This window comes from Oncorhynchus kisutch, unplaced genomic scaffold, assembly GCF_002021735.2.
Source record: "Oncorhynchus kisutch isolate 150728-3 unplaced genomic scaffold, Okis_V2 scaffold3202, whole genome shotgun sequence".
Lineage (NCBI taxonomy): Eukaryota > Metazoa > Chordata > Actinopteri > Salmoniformes > Salmonidae > Oncorhynchus > Oncorhynchus kisutch.
The window spans coordinates 277,501-302,550 of NW_022265147.1; the positions used below are offsets into that span (position 1 = coordinate 277,501).

At 42.3% G+C, this 25,050-nt stretch overlaps 1 pseudogene; it reads left to right on the plus strand.

The window, feature by feature from the left end:
* LOC109886338 (serine/threonine-protein kinase/endoribonuclease IRE1-like) overlaps positions 1-25,050 on the plus strand; it is a 64,019-nt pseudogene that overhangs the window by 14,202 nt on the left and 24,767 nt on the right.

Here is a 25,050-nt window from a genome sequence, read left to right on the forward strand (position 1 = left end):
ATAGTATTTTAATATATATAGTAATAATATACTGTATAATATAGTATTTTAATACATATATAATAATATACTGTATAATATAGTATTTTAATATATATAGTAATAATATACTGTATAATATAGTATTTTAATACATATATAATAATAATATACTGTATAATATAGTATTTTAATATATATAGTAATAGTATACTGTATAATATAGTATTTTAATATATATAGTAATAATATACTGTATAATATAGTATTTTAATATATATAGTAATAGTATACTGTATAATATAGTATTTTAATATATATAGTAATAATATACTGTATAATATAGTATTTTAATATATATAGTAATAGTATACTGTATAATATAGTATTTTAATATATATAATAATAATATACTGTATAATATAGTATTTTAATATATATAGTAATAGTATACTGTATAATATAGTATTTTAATATATATAGTAATAATATACTGTATAATATAGTATTTTAATATATATAGTAATAATATACTGTATAATATAGTATTTTAATACATATATAATAATAGTATACTGTATAATATAGTATTTTAATATATATAGTAATAGTATACTGTATAATATAGTATTTAATATATATAGTAATAGTATACTGTATAATATAGTATTTTAATATATATAGTAATAGTATACTGTATAATATAGTATTTTAATATATATAGTAATAGTATACTGTATAATATAGTATTTTAATATATATAGTAATAGTATACTGTATAATATAGTATTTTAATATATATAGTAATAATATACTGTATAATATAGTATTTTAATATATATAGTAATAGTATACTGTATAATATAGTATTTTAATACATATATAATAATAGTATAGTATACTGTATAATATAGTATTTTAATATATATAGTAATAATATACTGTATAATATAGTATTTTAATACATATATAATAATAGTATAGTATACTGTATAATATAGTATTTTAATATATATAGTAATAATATACTGTATAATATAGTATTTTAATACATATATAATAATAGTATAGTATACTGTATAATATAGTATTTTAATATATATAGTAATAATATACTGTATAATATAGTATTTTAATATATATAGTAATAATATACTGTATAATATAGTATTTTAATACATATATAATAATAGTATAGTATACTGTATAATATAGTATTTTAATATATATAGTAATAGTATACTGTATAATATAGTATTTTAATATATATAGTAATAATATACTGTATAATATAGTATTTAATATATAGTAATAGTATACTGTATAATATAGTATTTTAATATATATAATAATAATATACTGTATAATATAGTATTTTAATATATATAATAATAATATACTGTATAATATAGTATTTTAATATATATAATAATAATATACTGTATAATATAGTATTTTAATATATATATAATAATATACTGTATAATATAGTATTTTAATATATATAGTAATAATATACTGTATAATATAGTATTTTAATATATATAGTAATAGTATACTGTATAATATAGTATTTTAATATATATAGTAATAGTATACTGTATAATATAGTATTTTAATATATATAGTAATAGTATACTGTATAATATAGTATTTTAATATATATAGTAATAGTATACTGTATAATATAGTATTTTAATATATATAGTAATAGTATACTGTATAATATAGTATTTTAATATATATAGTAATAGTATACTGTATAATATAGTATTTAATATATATAGTAATAGTATACTGTATAATATAGTATTTTAATATATATAGTAATAGTATACTGTATAATATAGTATTTTAATATATATAGTAATAGTATACTGTATAATATAGTATTTTAATATATATAGTAATAGTATACTGTATAATATAGTATTTTAATATATATAGTAATAGTATACTGTATAATATAGTATTTTAATATATATAGTAATAGTATACTGTATAATATAGTATTTTAATATATATAGTAATAGTATACTGTATAATATAGTATTTTAATATATATAGTAATAGTATACTGTATAATATAGTATTTTAATACATATATAATAATAGTATAGTATACTGTATAATATAGTATTTTAATATATATAGTAATAGTATACTGTATAATATAGTATTTTAATATATATAGTAATAGTATACTGTATAATATAGTATTTTAATATATATAGTAATAGTATACTGTATAATATAGTATTTTAATATATATAGTAATAGTATACTGTATAATATAGTATTTTAATATATATAGTAATAGTATACTGTATAATATAGTATTTAATATATATAGTAATAGTATACTGTATAATATAGTATTTTAATATATATAGTAATAATATACTGTATAATATAGTATTTTAATATATATAGTAATAATATACTGTATAATATAGTATTTTAATATATATAGTAATAATATACTGTATAATATAATATTTTAATACATATATAATAATATACTGTATAATATAGTATTTTAATATATATAGTAATAGTATACTGTATAATATAGTATTTTAATACATATATAATAATAATATACTGTATAATATAGTATTTTAATATATATAGTAAAAGTATACTGTATAATATAGTATTTTAATACATATATAATAATAATATACTGTATAATATAGTATTTTAATACATATATAATAATATACTGTATAATATAGTATTTTAATATATATAGTAATAATATACTGTATAATATAGTATTTTAAAATATATAGTAATAGTATACTGTATAATATAGTATTTTAATACATATATAATAATAATATACTGTATAATATAGTATTTTAATATATATAGTAATAGTATACTGTATAATATAGTATTTTAATACATATATAATAATAATATACTGTATAATATAGTATTTTAATATATATAGTAATAGTATACTGTATAATATAGTATTTTAATACATATATAATAATATACTGTATAATATAGTATTTTAATATATATAGTAATAATATACTGTATATATAGTATTTTAATATATATAGTAATAGTATACTGTATAATATAGTATTTAATATATATAGTAATAGTATACTGTATAATATAGTATTTTAATACATATATAATAATATACTGTATAATATAGTATTTTAATATATATAGTAATAATATACTGTATAATATAGTATTTTAATATATATAGTAATAGTATACTGTATAATATAGTATTTTAATACATATATAATAATATACTGTATAATATAGTATTTTAATATATATAGTAATAGTATACTGTATAATATAGTATTTTAATACATATATAATAATAATATACTGTATAATATAGTATTTTAATACATATATAATAATATACTGTATAATATAGTATTTTAATACATAATAATATACTGTATAATATAGTATTTTAATATATATAGTAATAGTATACTGTATAATATAGTATTGTCTATATGTCTCCAGAAACTGCCCTTCACCATCCCAGAGCTGGTCCAGTCTGCTCCCTGTAGGAGTTCTGATGGAGTCCTTTACACTGGTGAGAGACATTGGTACCCTGTTGTCAGGAAATCAGTACCCTGTTGTCAGGAAATCAGTACCCTGTTGTCAGGAAATCAGTACCTTGTTGTCAGGACATCAGTACCTTGTTGTCAGGACATCTGTACCTTGTTGTCAGGACATCAGTACCTTGTTGTCAGGACATCAGTAATGTGTTGTCAGGACATCAGTACCTTGTTGTCAGGACATCAGTACCTTGTTGTCAGGAAATCAGTAATGTGTTGTCAGGACATCAGTACCTTGTTGTCAGGACATCTGTACCTTGTTGTCAGGACATCAGTACCTTGTTGTCAGGGCATCATTAATGTGTTGTCAGGACATCAGTAATGTGTTGTCAGGACATCAGTACCTTGTTGTCAGGACATCAGTACCTTGTTGTCAGGAAATCAGTAATGTGTTGTCAGGACATCAGTACTTTGTTGTCAGGACATCAGTACTTTGTTGTCAGGACATCAGTACTTTGTTGTCAGGACATCAGTAATGTGTTGTCAGGACATCAGTACCTTGTTGTCAGGACATCAGTACCTTGTTGTCAGGGCATCATTAATGTGCTGTCAGGACATCAGTAATGTCTTGAGGCTGTCACATCATTGTTAATGTGTGTGTGTGTGTGTGTGTGTGTACTTGTGTGTGTGTGTGTGTGTGTGTGCGTGTGTGTGTACCTGTTTAGGTAAGAAGCAGGATGTATGGTTCGTGGTGGACCCCCAGACAGGAGAGAAACAGACCAGCCTCTCCACATCATCATCTGACTCCATTTGCCCCAATGCACCACTGCTATACATAGGAAGAACAGGTACCTAGTCAATACTACTGTATTCTGACTACAACACACCATAGGACAGACAGGTACCTAGTCAATACTACTGTATTCTGACTACAACACACCATAGGACAGACAGGTACCTAGTCAATACTACTGTATTCTGACTACAACACACCATAGGACAGACAGGTACCTAGTCAATACTACTGTATTCTGACTACAACACACCATAGGACAGACAGGTACCTAGTCAATACTACTGTATTCTGACTACAACACACCATAGGACAGACAGGTACCTTGTCAATACTACTGTATTCTGACTACAACACACCATAGGACAGACAGGTACCTAGTCAATACTACTGTATTCTGACTACAACACACCATAGGACAGACAGGTACCTAGTCAAGACTACGGTATTCTGACTACAACACACCATAGGACAGACCGGTACCTAGTCAATATTACTGTATTCTGACTTCCATCAGTCCCAACACACCATAGGACAGACAGGTAACTAGTCAATTCTACTCAGTTCTACTCTACTCAGTTCTACTCTACTCAGTTCTACTCAGTTCTACTCTGTTCTTCTCTACTCTGTTCTACTCTACTCTGTTCTACTCTACTCTGTTCTACTCTACTCTACTCTGTTCTACTCTACTCTGTTCTACTCTACTCTGTTCTACTCTACTCAGTTCTACTCTACTCAATTCTACTCAGTTCTACTCTACTCAGTTCTACTCAGTTCTACTCTACTCAGTTCTACTCAGTTCTACTCTACTCAGTTCTACTCTGTTCTACTCTACTCAGTTCTACTCTACTCAGTTCTACTCTGTTCTACTCTGTTCTTCTCTACTCTGTTCTACTCTACTCTGTTCTACTCTACTCTGTTCTACTCTACTCTGTTCTACTCTACTCTACTCTGTTCTACTCTACTCTGTTCTACTCTACTCAGTTCTACTCTACTCAATTCTACTCAGTTCTACTCTACTCTGTTCTACTCTGTTCTACTCTACTCTGTTCTACTCTACTCTGTTCTACTCTACTCTGTTCTACTCTACTCAGTTCTACTCTACTCAATTCTACTCAGTTCTACTCTACTCTGTTCTACTCAGTTCTACTGTACCCTAATCTACTCAGTTCTTCTCTACTTTGTTCTACTCTACTCAGTTCTACTCAGTTCTACTCAGTTCTACTCTACTCTGTTCTTCTCTACTTTGTTCTACTCTACTCAGTTCTACTCTACTCTGTTCTACTCTACTCTGTTCTACTCTACTCAATTCTACTCTACTCTGTTCTACTCTACTCAATTCTACTCAGTTCTACTCTACTCTGTTCTACTCTACTCAATTCTACTCAGTTCTACTCTACTCAGTTCTACTGTACCCTACTCTATTCAGTTCTACTCTACTCAGCTCTACTCAGTTCTACTCTACTCAGCTCTACTCCACTCAGCTCTACTCAGTTCTACTCTACTCTATTCAACTAGTTCTACTCTACTCAGTTCTACTGTACCCTACTGTCCTCAGCTCTACTCTACTTTACAGTACTATACTCTATCCTATTCCAGAGTACATGATAACGATGTATGATACGAAGACACAGGAGCTGAGGTGGAACGCAACATACAACGACTACTCTGCCCCGCCGTACGATGAGAAACACGACTACAGTACGTACACAATGATAATATAATGTACTACAGTAGGTACACAATGATAATATAATCTACTACAGTAGGTACACAATGATAATATAATGTACTACAGTAGGTACACAATGATAATATAATGTAGTACAGTAGGTACACAATGATAATATAATGTACTACAGAGGTACACAATTATACTGTTGTACTACAGTAGGTACACAATTATACTATAATGTACTACAGTAGGTACACAATTATACTATAATGTACTACAGTAGGTACACAATTATACTATAATGTACTACAGTAGATACACCATTATACTATGATGTACTTATCTAGTTCTGCACAGTATGATAATGCAGTTGTTTCTCCAGAGATGGCCCATCTGGTCTCCAGTGGTGATGGGTTGGTGGTGACCGTAGACAGAGAGTCAGGTATGTTAAACACCTGACAGGCCTGTTACAATAAACACCTGTTACAATAAACACCCGTTACAATAAACACCTGTTACAATAAACACCTGTTACAATAAACACCCGACAGGCCTGTTACAATAAACACCTGACAGGCCTGTTACAATAAACACCTGTTACAATAAACGCCTGTTACAATAAACATCTGTTACAATAAACACCTGTTACAATAAACATCTGTTACAATAAACACCTGTTACAATAAACACCTGACAGGCCTGTTACAATAAACACCTGACAGGCCTGTTACAATAAACACCTGTTACAATAAACACCTGACAGGCCTGTTACAATAAACACCTGACAGGCCTGTTACAATAAACACCTGTTACAATAAACACCTGACAGGCCTGTTACAATAAACACCTGACAGGCCTGTTACAATAAACACCTGACAGGCCTGTTACAATAAACACCTGTTACAATAAACACCTGACAGGCCTGCTACAATAAACACCTGACAGGCCTGTTACAATAAACACCTGTTACAATAAACACCTGTTACAATAAACACCTGTTACAATAAACACCTGACAGGCCTGTTACAATAAACACCTGTTACAATAAACACCTGACAGGCCTGTTACAATAAACACCTGACAGGCCTGTTACAATAAACACCTGACAGGCCTGCTACAATAAACACCTGACAGGCCTGTTACAATAAACACCTGTTACAATAAATACCTGTTACAATAAACACCTGACAGGCCTGTTACAATAAACACCTGACAGGCCTGTTACAATAAACACCTGTTACAATAAACACCTGACAGGCCTGTTACAATAAACACCTGACAGGCCTGCTACAATAAACACCTGACAGGCCTGTTACCATAAACACCTGCTACAATAAACACCTGTTACAATAAACACCTGTTACAATAAACACCTGACAGGCCTGTTACAATAAACACCTGACAGGCCTGTTACAATAAACACCTGTTACAATAAACACCTGACAGGCCTGTTACAATAAACACCTGACAGGCCTGATACAATAAACACCTGCTACAATAAACACCTGACAGGCCTGTTACAATAAACACCTGTTACAATAAACACCTGACAGACCTGTTACAGTAAACATTGCAGGCCTGTTACAATAAACACCTGTTACAATAAACACCTGACAGGCCTCCAACAATAAACACCTGACAGGCCTGTTACAATAAACACCTGTTACAATAAACACCTGACAGACCTGTTACAATAAACACCTGTTACAATAAACACCTGACAGACGTGCTACAATAAACACCTGTTACAATAAACACCTGACAGGCCTGTTACAATAAACACCTGACAGGCCTGTTACAATAAACACCTGACAGGCCTGCTACAATAAACACCTGTTACAATAAACACTTGACAGGCCTGTTACAATAAACACCTGTTACAATAAACACCTGACAGGCCTGTTACAATAAACACCTGGCAGGCCTGCAACAATAAACACCTGACAGGCCTGTTACAATAAACACCTGCTACAATAAACACCTGACAGGCCTGCTACAATAAACACCTGTTACAATAAACACCTGACAGGCCTGCTACAATAAACACCTGACAGGCCTGTTACAATAAACACCTGACAGGCCTGTTACAATAAACACCTGCTACAATAAACACCTGACAGGCCTGTTACATTAAACACCTGACAGGCCTGCTACAATAAACACTTGTTACAATAAACACCTGACAGGCCTGCTACAATAAACACCTGTTACAATAAACACCTGACAGGCCTGCTACAATAAACACCTGACAGGCCTGTTACAATAAACACCTGACAGGCCTGTTACAATAAACACCTGCTACAATAAACACCTGACAGGCCTGTTACATTAAACACCTGACAGGCCTGCTACAATAAACACTTGTTACAATAAACACCTGACAGGCCTGCTACAATAAACACCTGTTACAATAAACACCTGACAGGCCTGCAACAATAAACACCTGACAGGCCTGTTACAATAAACACCTGACAGACCTGTTACAATAAACACCTGACAGGCCTGTTACAATAAACGCCTGACAGGCCTGTTACAATAAACACCTGCTACAATAAACACCTGACAGGCCTGTTACAATAAACACCTGACAGGCCTGCTACAATAAACACCTGACAGGCCTGTTACAATAAACACCTGACAGGCCTGTTACAATAAACACCTGACAGGCCTGTTACAATAAACACCTGACAGGCCTGTTACAATAAACACCTGTTACAATAAACACCTAACAGGCCTGCTACAATAAACACCTGACAGGCCTGTTACAATAAACACCTGACAGGCCTGCTACAATAAACACCTGACAGGCCTGTTACAATAAACACCTAACAGGCCTGTTACAATAAACACCTGTTACAATAAACACCTGACAGGCCTGTTACAATAAACACCTGACAGGCCTGCTACAATAAACACCTGTTACAATAAACACCTGACAGGCCTGTTACAATAAACACCTGTTACAATAAACACCTGACAGGCCTGCAACAATAAACACCTGACAGGCCTGTTACATTACATCCTCTCCTCTCTCTCTGTCTCTAACCCTCCTCTTCTCTCTCTCTGTCTCTAACCCTCCTCTCCTCTCCTCTCCTCTCTCTCTGTCTCTAACCCTCCTCTCCTCTCTCTCTGTCTCTAACCCTCCTCTCTCTCTCTCTGTCCTAACCCTCCTCTCTCTCTCTCTGTCTCTAACCCTCCTCTCTCTCTCTCTGTCTCTAACCCTCCTCTCCTCTCTCTCTGTCTCTAACCCTCCTCTCTCTCTCTCTGTCTCTAACCCTCCTCTCCTCTCTCTCTGTCTCTAACCCTCCTCTCTCTCTCTCTGTCTCTAACTCTCCTCTCCTCTCTCTCTGTCTCTAACCCTCCTCTCCTCTCTCTCTGTCTCTAACCCTCCTCTCCTCTCTCTCTGTCTCTAACCCTCCTCTCTCTCTCTCTGTCTCTAACCCTCCTCTCTCTCTCTCTGTCTCTAACCCTCCTCTCCTCTCTCTGTCTCTAACCCTCCTCTCCTCTCTCTCTGTCTCTAACCCTCCTCTCCTCTCTCTCTGTCTCTAACCCTCCTCTCCTCTCTCTCTGTCTCTAACCCTCCTCTCCTCTCCTCTCCTCTCTCTCTGTCTCTAACCCTCCTCTCCTCTCCTCTCCTCTCTCTCTGTCTCTAACCCTCCTCTCCCTCTCTCTGTCTCTAACCCTCCTCTCCTCTCTCTCTGTCTCTAACCCTCCTCTCTCTCTCTCTGTCTCTAACCCTCCTCTCCTCTCTCTCTGTCTCTAACCCTCCTCTCCTCTCTCTCTGTCTCTAACCCTCCTCTCCTCTCTCTCTGTCTCTAACCCTCTCTCTCTGTCTCTAACCCTCCTCTCCTCTCCTCTCCTCTCTCTCTGTCTCTAACCCTCCTCTCTCTCTCTCTGTCTCTAACCCTCCTCTCCTCTCTCTGTCTCTAACCCTCCTCTCCTCTCTCTCTGTCTCTAACCCTCCTCTCCTCTCTCTCTGTCTCTAACCCTCCTCTCCTCTCTCTCTGTCTCTAACCCTCCTCTCCTCTCCTCTCCTCTCTCTCTGTCTCTAACCCTCCTCTCCTCTCCTCTCCTCTCTCTCTGTCTCTAACCCTCCTCTCCCTCTCTCTGTCTCTAACCCTCCTCTCCTCTCTCTCTGTCTCTAACCCTCCTCTCTCTCTCTCTGTCTCTAACCCTCCTCTCCTCTCTCTCTGTCTCTAACCCTCCTCTCCCTCTCTCTGTCTCTAACCCTCCTCTCCTCTCTCTCTGTCTCTAACCCTCCTCTCTCTCTCTCTGTCTCTAACCCTCCTCCCCCTCTCTCTGTCCTAACCCTCCTCTCTCTCTCTCTGTCCTAACCCTCCTCTCTCTCTCTCTGTCTCTAACCCTCCTCTCTCTCTCTCTGTCTCTAACCCTCCTCTCCTCTCTCTCTGTCTCTAACCCTCCTCTCCTCTCTCTCTGTCTCTAACCCTCCTCTCCTCTCCTCTCCTCTCTCTCTGTCTCTAACCCTCCTCTCCTCTCTCTCTGTCTCTAACCCTCCTCTCTCTCTCTCTGTCCTAACCCTCCTCTCTCTCTCTCTGTCTCTAACCCTCCTCTCTCTCTCTCTGTCTCTAACCCTCCTCTCCTCTCTCTCTGTCTCTAACCCTCCTCTCTCTCTCTCTGTCTCTAACCCTCCTCTCCTCTCTCTCTGTCTCTAACCCTCCTCTCTCTCTCTCTGTCTCTAACTCTCCTCTCCTCTCTCTCTGTCTCTAACCCTCCTCTCTCTCTCTCTGTCCTAACCCTCCTCTCTCTCTCTCTGTCTCTAACCCTCCTCTCTCTCTCTCTGTCTCTAACCCTCCTCTCCTCTCTCTCTGTCCTAACCCTCCTCTCTCTCTCTCTGTCTCTAACCCTCCTCTCCTCTCTCTCTGTCTCTAACCCTCCTCTCTCTCTGTCTCTAACCCTCCTCTCTCTCTGTCTCTAACCCTCCTCTCCTCTCTCTCTGTCTCTAACCCTCCTCTCTCTCTCTCTGTCTCTAACCCTCCTCTCTCTCTCTCTGTCTCTAACCCTCCTCTCCTCTCTCTGTCTCTAACCCTCCTCTCTCTCTGTCTCTAACCCTCCTCTCCTCTCTCTCTGTCTCTAACCCTCCTCTCCTCTCTCTCTGTCTCTAACCCTCCTCTCCTCTCCTCTCCTCTCCTCTCCTCTCCTCTCCTCTCCTCTCCTCTCCTCTCCTCTCCTCTCCTCTCCTCTCCTCTCCTCTCCTCTCCTCTCCTCTCCTCTCCTCTCCTCTCCTCTCTCTCTGTCTCTAACCCTCCTCTCCTCTCCTCTCCTCTCTCTCTGTCTCTAACCCTCCTCTCCCTCTCTCTGTCTCTAACCCTCCTCTCCTCTCTCTCTGTCTCTAACCCTCCTCTCTCTCTCTCTGTCTCTAACCCTCCTCTCCTCTCTCTCTGTCTCTAACCCTCCTCTCCCCTCTCTCTGTCTCTAACCCTCCTCTCTCTCTCTCTGTCTCTAACCCTCCTCTCCTCTCTCTCTGTCCTAACCCTCCTCTCTCTCTCTCTGTCTCTAACCCTCCTCTCCTCTCTCTCTGTCTCTAACCCTCCTCTCTCTCTGTCTCTAACCCTCCTCTCTCTCTCTCTGTCTCTAACCCTCCTCTCCTCTCTCTCTGTCCTAACCCTCCTCTCTCTCTCTCTGTCTCTAACCCTCCTCTCCTCTCTCTCTGTCTCTAACCCTCCTCTCTCTCTGTCTCTAACCCTCCTCTCCTCTCTCTCTGTCTCTAACCCTCCTCTCTCTCTCTCTGTCTCTAACCCTCCTCTCTCTCTCTCTGTCTCTAACCCTCCTCTCCTCTCTCTGTCTCTAACCCTCCTCTCTCTCTGTCTCTAACCCTCCTCTCCTCTCTCTCTGTCTCTAACCCTCCTCTCCTCTCTCTCTGTCTCTAACCCTCCTCTCCTCTCCTCTCCTCTCCTCTCCTCTCCTCTCCTCTCCTCTCCTCTCCTCTCCTCTCCTCTCCTCTCCTCTCCTCTCCTCTCCTCTCCTCTCCTCTCCTCTCCTCTCCTCTCCTCTCCTCTCTCTCTGTCTCTAACCCTCCTCTCCTCTCCTCTCCTCTCTCTCTGTCTCTAACCCTCCTCTCCCTCTCTCTGTCTCTAACCCTCCTCTCCTCTCTCTCTGTCTCTAACCCTCCTCTCTCTCTCTCTGTCTCTAACCCTCCTCTCCTCTCTCTCTGTCTCTAACCCTCCTCTCCCCTCTCTCTGTCTCTAACCCTCCTCTCTCTCTCTCTGTCTCTAACCCTCCTCTCCTCTCTCTCTGTCCTAACCCTCCTCTCTCTCTCTCTGTCTCTAACCCTCCTCTCCTCTCTCTCTGTCTCTAACCCTCCTCTCTCTCTGTCTCTAACCCTCCTCTCTCTCTCTCTGTCTCTAACCCTCCTCTCTCTCTCTCTCTGTCTCTAACCCTCCTCTCCTCTCTCTCTGTCTCTAACCCTCCTCTCCTCTCTCTCTGTCTCTAACCCTCCTCTCCTCTCTCTCTGTCTCTAACCCTCCTCTCCTCTCTCTCTGTCTCTAACCCTCCTCTCCTCTCTCTCTGTCTCTAACCCTCCTCTCTCTCTCTCTCTCTGTCTCTAACCCTCCTCTCTCTCTCTCTGTCTCTAACCCTCCTCTCCTCTCTCTGTCTCTAACCCTCCTCTCCTCTCTCTCTGTCTCTAACCCTCCTCTCCTCTCTCTCTGTCTCTAACCCTCCTCTCCCCTCTCTCTGTCTCTAACCCTCCTCTCCTCTCCTCTCCTCTCCTCTCCTCTCCTCTCCTCTCCTCTCCTCTCCTCTCCTCTCCTCTCCTCTCCTCTCCTCTCCTCTCCTCTCCTCTCCTCTCCTCTCCTCTCTCTCTCTCTGTCTCTAACCCTCCTCTCCTCTCCTCTCCTCTCTCTCTGTCTCTAACCCTCCTCTCCCTCTCTCTGTCTCTAACCCTCCTCTCCTCTCTCTCTGTCTCTAACCCTCCTCTCTCTCTCTCTGTCTCTAACCCTCCTCTCCTCTCTCTCTGTCTCTAACCCTCCTCTCCCCTCTCTCTGTCTCTAACCCTCCTCTCTCTCTCTCTGTCTCTAACCCTCCTCTCCTCTCTCTCTGTCCTAACCCTCCTCTCTCTCTCTCTGTCTCTAACCCTCCTCTCCTCTCTCTCTGTCTCTAACCCTCCTCTCTCTCTGTCTCTAACCCTCCTCTCTCTCTCTCTGTCTCTAACCCTCCTCTCTCTCTCTCTCTGTCTCTAACCCTCCTCTCCTCTCTCTCTGTCTCTAACCCTCCTCTCCTCTCTCTCTGTCTCTAACCCTCCTCTCCTCTCTCTCTGTCTCTAACCCTCCTCTCCTCTCTCTCTGTCTCTAACCCTCCTCTCCTCTCTCTCTGTCTCTAACCCTCCTCTCTCTCTCTCTGTCTCTAACCCTCCTCTCTCTCTCTCTGTCTCTAACCCTCCTCTCCTCTCTCTGTCTCTAACCCTCCTCTCCTCTCTCTCTGTCTCTAACCCTCCTCTCCTCTCTCTCTGTCTCTAACCCTCCTCTCCCCTCTCTCTGTCTCTAACCTCCTCTCCTCTCTCTCTGTCTCTAACCCTCCTCTCCTCTCTCTCTGTCCTAACCCTCCTCTCTCTCTCTCTGTCTCTAACCCTCCTCTCCTCTCTCTCTGTCTCTAACCCTCCTCTCCTCTCCTCTCCTCTCTCTCTGTCTCTAACCCTCCTCTCCCTCTCTCTGTCTCTAACCCTCCTCTCTCTCTCTCTGTCTCTAACCCTCCTCTCCTCTCTCTCTGTCTCTAACCCTCCTCTCCTCTCTCTCTGTCTCTAACCCTCCTCTCCCCTCTCTCTGTCTCTAACCCTCCTCTCCTCTCTCTGTCTCTAACCCTCCTCTCCTCTCTCTGTCTCTAACTCTCCTCTCCTCTCTCTCTGTCTCTAACCCTCCTCTCCTCTCTCTCTGTCTCTAACCCTCCTCTCCTCTCTCTGTCTCTAACCCTCCTCTCCTCTCTCTCTGTCTCTAACCCTCCTCTCCTCTCTCTCTGTCTCTAACCCTCCTCTCCTCTCTCTCTGTCTCTAACCCTCCTCTCCTCTCTCTCTGTCTCTAACCCTCCTCTCTCTCTCTCTGTCTCTAACCCTCCTCTCTCTCTCTCTGTCTCTAACCCTCCTCCCTCTCTCTGTCTCTAACCCTCCTCTCCTCTCTCTCTGTCTCTAACCCTCCTCTCCTCTCTCTCTGTCTCTAACCCTCCTCTCTCTCTCTCTGTCTCTAACCCTCCTCTCCTCTCTCTCTGTCTCTAACCCTCCTCTCTCTCTCTGTCCTAACCCTCCTCTCTCTCTCTCTCTCTGTCTCTAACCCTCCTCTCTCTCTCTGTCTCTAACCCTCCTCTCCTCTCTCTCTGTCTCTAACCCTCCTCTCCCCTCTCTCTGTCTCTAACCCTCCGCTCCTCTCTCTCTAACCCTCCTCTACTCTCTCTCTGTCGCTAACCCTCCTCTCCTCTATCCCAGGTGACGTCCTGTGGATGCAAAACTATGGGTCACCTGTGGTGGGGGTGTATTTGTACAGCCAGGACTCTCTGAGACACGCCCCTCACCTGTCAGTTGCCATGGAGACGCTGCGTTACCTCACCTTCTCGTCCCACGACACACACACCATGAAGTGGAGCTACCAGTTTGTCACGGAGCAGGCCAGCACACACACACAGCTGGTGTAAGAGACACACACACACACACACACACACACACACACACACACACACACACACACAGACACAGACAGACAGACAGACAGACAGACAGACAGACAGACAGACAGACAGACAGACAGACAGACAGACAGACAGACAGACAGCTAGTGTAAGAGTAGTTTAATCACCTCAATTTGCTCAATTTCAACATTATTTATTACAAGATTTAGTTGAGCTTTAGGGTTTCATGAATGATTTGCCCCAAATACAATGCTTTTAGTTGTTCTTAAATTATTTAGGACTAACATTTCTTGCCACTCATTCTGAAACTAACTGCAGCTCTTTGTTAAGTGTTGCATTCATTTCAGTCGATGTAGTAGCTGACGTGTATAGTGTTGAGTCATCCGCATATATAGACACACTGGCTTCACTCAAAAGCTAGTGGTATGTCGTTAGTAAAGATTGAAAAAAGTAAGGGGCCTAAACAGCTGCCCTGGGGAATTCCTGATTCTACCAGTAAGGGGCCTTGACAGCTGCCCTGGGGAATGCCTGATTCTACCAGTAAGGGGCCTAGACAGCTGCCCTGGGGAATTCCTGATTCTACCTCGATTATGTTGGAGAGGCTTCCATTAAATAACATGCTCTGTGTTCTGTTAGCCTTTCTTCCCCCCAAAATGCCATTCAAGGTTCTCCAAAGCTTTTTATTATAATTCTTTATGTAATTTATCTTTGTTTCATAGTTTAGTTTCTTCTTTTTAATCAATTTAGTCACATGATTTCTCAATTTGCAGTACGTTTGCCAATCGGTTGTACAGCCAGACTTATTTGACATTCTTTTTGCCTCATCCCTCTACAACCATACAATTTGTTCAATTCCTCATCAACCACAGGGGATTTTAACAGTTTTTACAGTCATTTTCTTAATGGGTTGCATTACAATGTAATTGAAGGTGTTTAAAACCTTATTTTTCCTGTCATTCTTTATGTCATTTGTCTTGTGTGTTTTAGGCCCACTCTGTATGTGGGGAAGCTGGATTCTCATCTGTACGCCTCCACCTCCCTGGTTCACGACGGAGTCTCTCTAGTGGTCAGTACAGCTGTCAATCAACAGCAAAAAAAAAAAAGAGTGGACAAAACATTAGGAACACCTGCTCTTTTAAAAAAAAATGACACTGACCAAGTGAAAGATATGATTCCCTTATTGATGTCACTTGTTAAATCCACTTCGATCAGTGTAGATGAAGGGGAGGAGGCAGGATTGTGTGTGTGTGTGTGTGTGTGTGCGCGCCATTCAGTGGGTGAAGACAGAAGATTAAAGTCCCTTTTGAACAGGGGATGGTCATATTGCGCAGCAGTTTGAGTATTCACTGCTGGGTTTTTACACACTCAGTTTCCCCCTGCTGGGTATCAGGAATGGTCCACCACCCAAAAGGCCATGTCCCCCGCTGGGTATCAGGAATGGTCCACCACCCAAAAGGCCATGCCCCCTGCTGGGTATCAGGAATGGTCCACCACCCAAAAGGCCATGTCCCCTGCTGGGTATCAGCAATGGTCCACCACCCAAAAGGCCATGTCCCCCGCTGGGTATCAGGAATGGTCCACCACCCAAAAGGCCATGTCCCCCGCTGGGTATCAGGAATGGTCCACCACCCAAAAGGCCACCCAGCCAACTTGCCACAACTGTTGGGAGGCATTGGAGTCAACATGGGCCAGCATCCCTGTGGAACGCTTCCTTGTAGAGGCCATGCACTTACGAATCGAGGTTGTTAGGAAGGTGTTCCTAATGTTTTGGTACACTTAGTGTCTACGCACAGCAGCCCAATCAGCATGTCTACACAACACACAGCAGCCAATCAGCATGTCTACACAACACACAGCAGCCAATCAGCATGTCTACACAACACACAGCAGCCCATCAGCATGTCTACACAACACACAGCAGCCAATCAGGAGTGTTTTTAGTCTCAGTACTGTGATGTCATTATATGCACCTGGTTAGAACTTGTCTCTCTGAATTTTATTGGCTGATTCTTTGATGTATTGATTGATGTGTTGCCACGGCAGCCGCGGGGCTTGACACTGGCGCGTATCGAGGGACCGGAGACCGAGGAGGTGACGGTTAGAGAGGAGGGAGAGTGTGAGATCATCCCGTCTACCGACGTACGATACCCGCCAGGCTCCACCAACACACTGAACAACCAGTGGCTCCTCATAGGTAACTACCCACCAGGCACCACCAACACACTGAACAACTAGTAGGTAACTACCCGCCAGGCTCTATAGGTAACTACCCACCAGGCACCACCAACACACTGAACAACTAGTAGGTAACTACCCACCAGGCACCACCAACACACTGAACAACTAGTAGGTAACTACCCACCAGGCACCACCAACACACTGAACAACTAGTAGGTAACTACCCACCAGGCACCACCAACACACTGAACAACTAGTAGGTAACTACCCGCCAGGCTCTATAGGTAACTACCCACCAGGCACCACCAACACACTGAACAACCAGTAGGTAACTACCCACCAGGCACCACCAACACACTGAACAACCAGTAGGTAACTACCCACCAGGCTCCACCAACACACTGAACAACCAGTAGGTAACTACCCACCAGGCACCACCAACACAATGAACAACCAGTAGGTAACTACCTGCCAGGCTCTATAGGTAACTACCCACCAGGCTCCACCAACACACTGAACAACCAGTAGGTAAACTACCCGCCAGGCTCCACCAACACACCGAACAACCAGGAGGTAACTACCTGCCAGGCTCTATAGGTAACTACCCACCAGGCACCACCAACACACTGAACAACTAGTAGGTAACTACCCACCAGGCACCACCAACACACTGAACAACCAGTAGGTAACTACCCACCAGGCACCACCAACACACTGAACAACCAGTAGGTAACTACCCACCAGGCACCACCAACACACTGAACAACCAGTAGGTAACTACCCACCAGGCACCACCAACACACTGAACAACCAGTAGGTAACTACCCACCAGGCTCCACCAACACACTGAACAACCAGTAGGTAACTACCTGCCAAGCTCCACCAACACACTGAACAACCAGTAGGTAACTACCCACCAGGTTCCACCAACACACTGAACAACCAGTAGGTAACTACCTGCCAGGCTCTATAGGTAACTACCCGCCAGGCTCCACCAACACACTGAACAACCAGTAGGTAACTACCCGCCAGGCTCCACCAACACACCGAACAACCAGGAGGTAACTACCTGCCAGGCTCTATAGGTAACTACCCACCAGGCTCCACCAACACACTGAACAACCAGTAGGTAACTACCTGCCAGGCTCTATAGGTAACTACCCACCAGGCACCACCAACACACTGAACAACCAGTAGGTAACTACCTGCCAGGCTCTATAGGTAACTACCCACCAGGCTCCACCAACACACTGAACAACCAGTAGGTAACTACCCACCAGGCACCACCAACACACTGAACAACCAGTAGGTAACTACCCACCAGGCACCACCAACACACTGAACAACCAGTAGGTAACTATCTGCCAAGCTCCACCAACACACTGAACAACCAGTAGGTAACTACCCACCAGGTTCCACCAACACACTGAACAACCAGTAGGTAACTACCTGCCAGGCTCTATAGGTAACTACCCGCCAGGCTCCACTAACACACTGAACAACCAGTAGGTAACTACCCACCAGGCTCTACCAACACACTGAACAACCAGTAGGTAACTACCCGCCAGGCTCCACCAACACACTGAACAACCAGTAGGTAACTACCTGCCAGGCTCCACCAACACACTGAACAACCAGTAGGTAACTACCCACCAGGCACCACCAACACACTGAACAACCAGTAGGTAACTACCCACTAGGCTCCACCAACACACTGAACAACCAGTAGGTAACTACTCCACCAACACAGTAACCACACAGAGACACTGGGGACACTAACCACACAGAGACACCAGACACACTAACCACACAGACACACACAGCTCTCTCTCTGTCTCTGTCTCTCTCTCTCTCTCTCTCTCCCTACTCTCTCTCTCACACGGTCTATCTCTCACACTCTCTCTCTCTCTCTCACTCTCACTCTCTCACACACTCTATCTCTCTCTCTCTCTCTCTGTCTCTCTGTCTCTCTGTCTCTCTGTCTCTCTCTCGCTCACTCTCACTCTCACTCTCACTCTCTCATCAGGACACCATGAGTTACCCCCGGTAGCCCACACCACCATGTTGAGAGACTTCCCGGTAAACCTGCAGCGTTCCGGTGATGCCGTTATCCCGACCCGGTCTCAGAACAATCGCTATACAGACCATCCTGTGAGTTATAACCCCCTTACCCCTGACCCCTGACCCCTGACCTCTGACCTCTAAACCCCACTCACATACAGACCATCCTGTGAGTTACAACCCCTATTCCTTGGCCTCTAACCTGAACCCCCCTCCCCCCTCTTTAGTTCCAGTCAGTAGGTCATGGTGGTGGAGGGGGTCGTGGTTCGGGTCCTAGCGGCAGCAGAAGGACCCAAGCAGGATCAAGATCAGGGTTGTCCTCTATCCTGCCCGACTACATATACCAGGACCCTGTTACCGTGGTGATCCTGTCTCTACTGCTGGGAGGATGGCTTGCCTTCGCTCTGACTTATCCACAGGTTAGTTCAACAGGACAGGGTGGGGTGGGAGTCAGGGTTCCCCCGTGGGACAATGTGACCGGCAAGATTGTAATTTACCGGACGTTTGAGACATTTACCAGACCCATATGCATTGGGTGGCTAACCCATCCCCTGGTGCTCAGAATGACAGGAATAGCATTTAGATTAATTTAGGTAATTCATTTAAATGGTAAATCATCTAGATGGTAATTCATTTAGATGGTGGTAATTCATTTAGATGGTGGTAATTCATATAGATGGTGGTAATTCATTTAGATGGTGGTAATTCATTTAGATGGTGGTAATTCATATAGATGGTGGTAATTCATATAGATGGTGGTAATTCATATAGATGGTGGTAATTCATATAGATGGTGGTAATTCATATAGATGGTGGTAATTCATATAGATGGTGGTAATTCATATAGATGGTGCTAGTTCATATAGATGGTGGTAATTCATTTAGATGGTGGTAATTCATATAGATGGTGGTAATTCATATAGATGGTGGTAATTCATTTAGATGGTAATTCATATAGATGGTGGTAATTCATTTAGATGGTGGTAATTCATAGAGATGGTGGTAATTCATTTAGATGGTAATTCATATAGATGGTGGTAATTCATATAGATGGTGGTAATTCATATAGATGGTGGGAATTCATATAGATGGTGGTAATTCATTTAGATGGTAATTCATATAGATGGTGGTAATTCATTTAGATGGTGGTAATTCATTTAGATGGTGGTAATTCATATAGATGGTGGTAATTCATATAGATGGTGGTAATTCATATAGATGGTGGTAATTCATTTAGATGGTAATTCATATAGATGGTTGTCACTCAACGAGCTGTATAAGGCCCCAAGCAAACAAGAGAATGCTCACCCAGAAGTGACGCTCCTAGTGGCCGGGGTAAAACTCACATCCTTATCAGTCACTGGCTTCATCAATAAGTGCATCAATGACGTCGTCCCCACAGTGACCGTACGTACATACCCCAACCAGAAGCCATGGATAACAGGCAACATCTGCATTGAACTAAAGGATAGAGTTGCTGCTTTCAAGGAGTGGGACACAAATCCGGACGCTTATAATAGATCTCGCTATGCCCTCAGACGAACCATCAAACAGGACTGGCAATACAGGACTAAGATTGAATCTTACTACACCGGCTCTGACGCTCGTCGGATGTGGTGGGGCTTGCAAACTATTACAGATTACAAAGGGAAACCCAGCCGCAAGCCATCCAGTGACAGGAGTCTAATCAGACAAGCTAAAAGCCTTCTTTGCTTGCTTTGAGGCAAGCAATACTGATCCATGCATGAGGGCACCAGCTGTTCAGGACAACTGTGTGATCATGCCAGCATACCACCCCGCATATCACTGCTGGCTTGCTTCTGAAGCTAAGCAGGGTTGGTCCTGGTCAGTCCCTGGATGGGAGATCAGATGCTGCTGGAAGTGGTGTTGGAGGGCCAGTATGAGGCACTCTTTCCTCTGGTCTAAATATCCCAATCCTGTGTAGGGTGCCGTCTTTCGGATGGTACGTTAAACGGGTGCCCTGACTCTGAGGTCATTAAAGATCCCATGGCACTTATCGTAAGAGTCGGGGTGTTAACCGAGCACGTCCACATTCACATCGACGGGGCTGTAGTGGAGCGGGTCACGAGCTTCAAGTTCCTTAGTTTATTAGTGAGGTGGAAACCATCATGGTCCAAACACACCAAGACAGTCGTGAAGAGGGAACTTTTTCTCCCTCAGGAGACTGAAAAGATTTGGCTGAATGGGTCCTCAGATCCTCAACAGGTTCTACAGCTGCACCATCGGGGGCAACCTGACTGGTTGCATCATCGCTTGGCAACTGTTCGGCCTCCGACCGCAACTTGGAGGGCCCTCCTTTGTGTTTCTGACAAAACTTTGAGGGTGACTTCGGGGACACACCCATCAACTTCGGGGACACACCCATCAACTTCGGGGACACACCCATCAACTTCGGGGACACACCCATCAAGCTTCATCGCTTGGTATGGCAACTGCCTGGTATAGCACTACCCTACAGAGGGCAACTGCTCGGCATCGATGTTCCTTCTAAGCTAAGCACCTCCTCCAGGATTGCCACTTGGAAGAATTGCCGCACAGAGACGCAAATGATTGAACTTTACTGCCCAATTAGTTTGCACTATGTTCGGTGTTTACGTTACAGGCTTATTCTAATATGAATTCAATTGTTTTTGTCCCCTGATCAATCTACACAATACCTCATAATGACAAAGTGAAAACGGGTATCATATTTCCATAAGTATTCAGACGCTTTACTCAGTACTTTGTTGAAGAACCTTTGGCAGCGATTACAGCCTCAAGTCTTTTTGAGTATGACGCAACAAGCTTGGCATGCCTGTATTTGGGGAGTTTCTCCCATTCTTCTCTGCAGATCCTCTCTGTCAGGTTGGATGGGGAGCATCGCTGCACAGCTATTTTCAGGTCTCCCCAGAGATAATTGATACGGCTTCTGTCTGGCCACTCTACAATAAAGGACTGATTGGTGGAGTGCTGCAGAGATGGTTGTCCTTCTGGAAGGTTCTCCCATCTCCACAGGGGAACATTGGAGCTCTGTCAGAGTGACCATCGGGTTCTTGGTCACCTCCCTGACCAAGGCCCTTCCTCCTCCTGATTGCTCAGTTTGGCCGGGTGGCCAGCTCTAGGAAGGGTCTTGCTACTCTTCCCAGATCTGTGCCTTGACACAATCCTGTCTCGAAGCTCTACGGACAATTCCTTTGACCTCATGGCTTGGTTTTTGCTCTGACATGCACTGTCAACTGTGGGACCTGTATAGACAGGTGTGTGCCTTTCCAAATCATGTCCAATCAATTTAATTTACCACAGGTGGACTACAATCAAGTTGTAGAAACAAGAGCTCAATTTTGAGTCTCATAGTAAAAGGTCTGAATATTGAATAAGGTATTTCTGTTTTTTATTTTTAAATAAATTTGCAAAATATATTTAAAAAAATAAAAAGTTTTCACTTTGTCATTATGGGGTATTGTGTAGATTGGTAGGTTGATTGATATTATTATTCTGTGGAGATTTGATGAACATTTATTTTAATCAATTTTAGATTAAGGTTGTCAAGGGGTCTGAATACATTTCAAATGCACTGTAAGTGTGTGTGTGTGTTGTGTGTGTATATAATGTGTGTGCATTTAAAGGTGTGTGTCTGTCTGTACTATATATAAAGTCTGTGTGTCTGTGTCTGTGTGTGTGTGTGTGTGTGTGTGTGTGTGTGTGTGTGTGTGTGTGTGTGTGTGTGTGTGTGTGTGTGTATATATATATATATAACTGTGTGACCCAGCAGCAGAAGGACCAGAGGCAGCAGTTGGACGAAGCTCTGGAATCCCGCCTCCAACACCTGCTAGACACGCCCTCTTCTGCAGACACACCCCCTTCTCCACCAGACACACCCCTTTCCCCAGGAACCCCCCTTCCTTCTGGAGCCCAGCCCCAGTCTGCAGACTCACAGCCGTCCTCTGTGGACCCTCCTCTCTCTGGCTCGCCCCGGTAACAGTAGTGACGCTGTAGCCAGGAACGGATCCGCTGTAACGCGACACACACACGGTGAGACACGCACACACAAACACACAGACACACACACACGGTGAGACACGCACACACACACACACAGACACACACACACGGTGAGACACACACACACAGACACACACACACACGGTGAGACACGCAAACACAAACACACAGACACACACACACACACACGGTGAGACACACACACACACACTAAGTGGCAGATACTTTAATTACAAGGTTAGAATCTTTCTAAGGTCCATTCTCCCCTCCTCCCTCCCCTCTTTCCTGCCCTCTCTCCTTCTCCCCTCTCTCTCCCCTCTCTCCTTCTCCCCCTCTCTCTCTCTCCTCTCTCTCTCTCTCTCTCTCCTCCCCTCTCCCTCCTCTCTCTCTCTTCCTCCTCTCTCTCTCTCTCCTCTCTCTCTCTCTCTCTCTCTCTCTCTCTCCCCCCTCTCTCTCTCTTCCTCCTCTCCTTCCTCCTCTCACTCTCTCTCACTCTCTCTCTCTTCTCTCCTCTCTCTCTCTCTCTCTCTCTCTCTCTCACTCCTCGTCTCTCTCTCTCTCATCAGAATGGAGGGATAGAGGAGGAGAGGTAGGGAAGATCTCCTTTCTGTCCATCAGAGATTCTGGGACATGGAACAGAAGGAACCTTCGTCTTCCGGTCAGTCTTCCATCCGTTCATGTTTACTGATCATTAAAAGCAGTTCTTGCTTTATAACCCAGACTTACATTTGGAATAATGGAAAATATGTATTTCTGACTCTTCAAGAGGACGTGATATTACAGCCAAAACAGTTATAACATTTATTAACAATCTCTGGAAAATGTAGTAGTTGTCATTGGTTTTAAGTGGAGCTGGGGTTTTTCCTTGAACTCTCTGCATCGTATTGGTTTTAGTGGAGCTGGGTTCTCCTTGAACTCTCTGCTCGTATTGGTTTTAGTGGAGCTGGCGTTTTCCTTGAACTCTCTGCATCGTATTGGTTTTAGTGGAGCTGGGGTTCTCCTTGAACTCTCTGCATCGTATTGGTTTTAGTGGAGCTGGGGTTCTCCTTGAACTCTCTGCATCGTATTGGTTTTAGTGGAGCTGGCGTTTTCCTTGAACTCTCTGCATCGTATTGGTTTTAGTGGAGCTGGGGTCTCCTTGAACTCTCTGCATCGTATTGGTTTTAGTGGAGCTGGGGTTCTCCTTGAACTCTCTGCATCGTATTGGTTTTAGTGGAGCTGGGGTTCTCCTTGAACTCTCTGCATCGTATTGGTTTTAGTGGAGCTGGGGTTCTCCTTGAACTCTCTGCATCGTATTGGTTTTAGTGGAGCTGGGGTTCTCCTTGAACTCTCTGCATTGTATTGGTTTTAGTGGAGCTGGGGTTGTCCTTGAACTCTCTGCATCGTATTGGTTTTAGTGGAGCTGGGGTTCTCCTTGAACTCTCTGCATCGTATTGGTTTTAGTGGAGCTGGGGTTTATTCTTGAACTCTCTGCATCGTATTGGTTTTAGTGGAGCTGGGGTCTCCTTGCACTCTCTGCATCGTATTGGTTTTAGTGGAGCTGGGGTTTATTCTTGAACTCTCTGCATCGTATTGGTTTTAGTGGAGCTGGGGTTCTCCTTGAACTCTCTGCATCGTATTGGTTTTAGTGGAGCTGGGGTTCTCCTTGAACTCTCTGCATCGTATTGGTTTTAGTGGAGCTGGGGTTCTCCTTGAACTCTCTGCATTGTATTGGTTTTAGTGGAGCTGGGGTTGTCCTTGAACTCTCTGCATCGTATTGGTTTTAGTGGAGCTGGGGTTCTCCTTGAACTCTCTGCATCGTATTGGTTTTAGTGGAGCTGGGGTTTATTCTTGAACTCTCTGCAACGTATTGGTTTTAGTGGAGCTGGGGTTCTCCTTGAACTCTCTGCATTGTATTGGTTTTAGTGGAGCTGGGGTTGTCCTTGAACTCTCTGCATCGTATTGGTTTTAGTGGAGCTGGGGTTCTCCTTGAACTCTCTGCATCGTATTGGTTTTAGTGGAGCTGGGGTTTATTCTTGAACTCTCTGCAACGTATTGGTTTTAGTGGAGCTGGGGTCTCCTTGCACCCCCCCACACCAGACAATTTGAATTCTCTCGTATTGTGTCGTTTTATTCATAACAATATTGTGTATTCATGACATAGTCATTATATATTCATGATATAGTTATAATTTATTCAG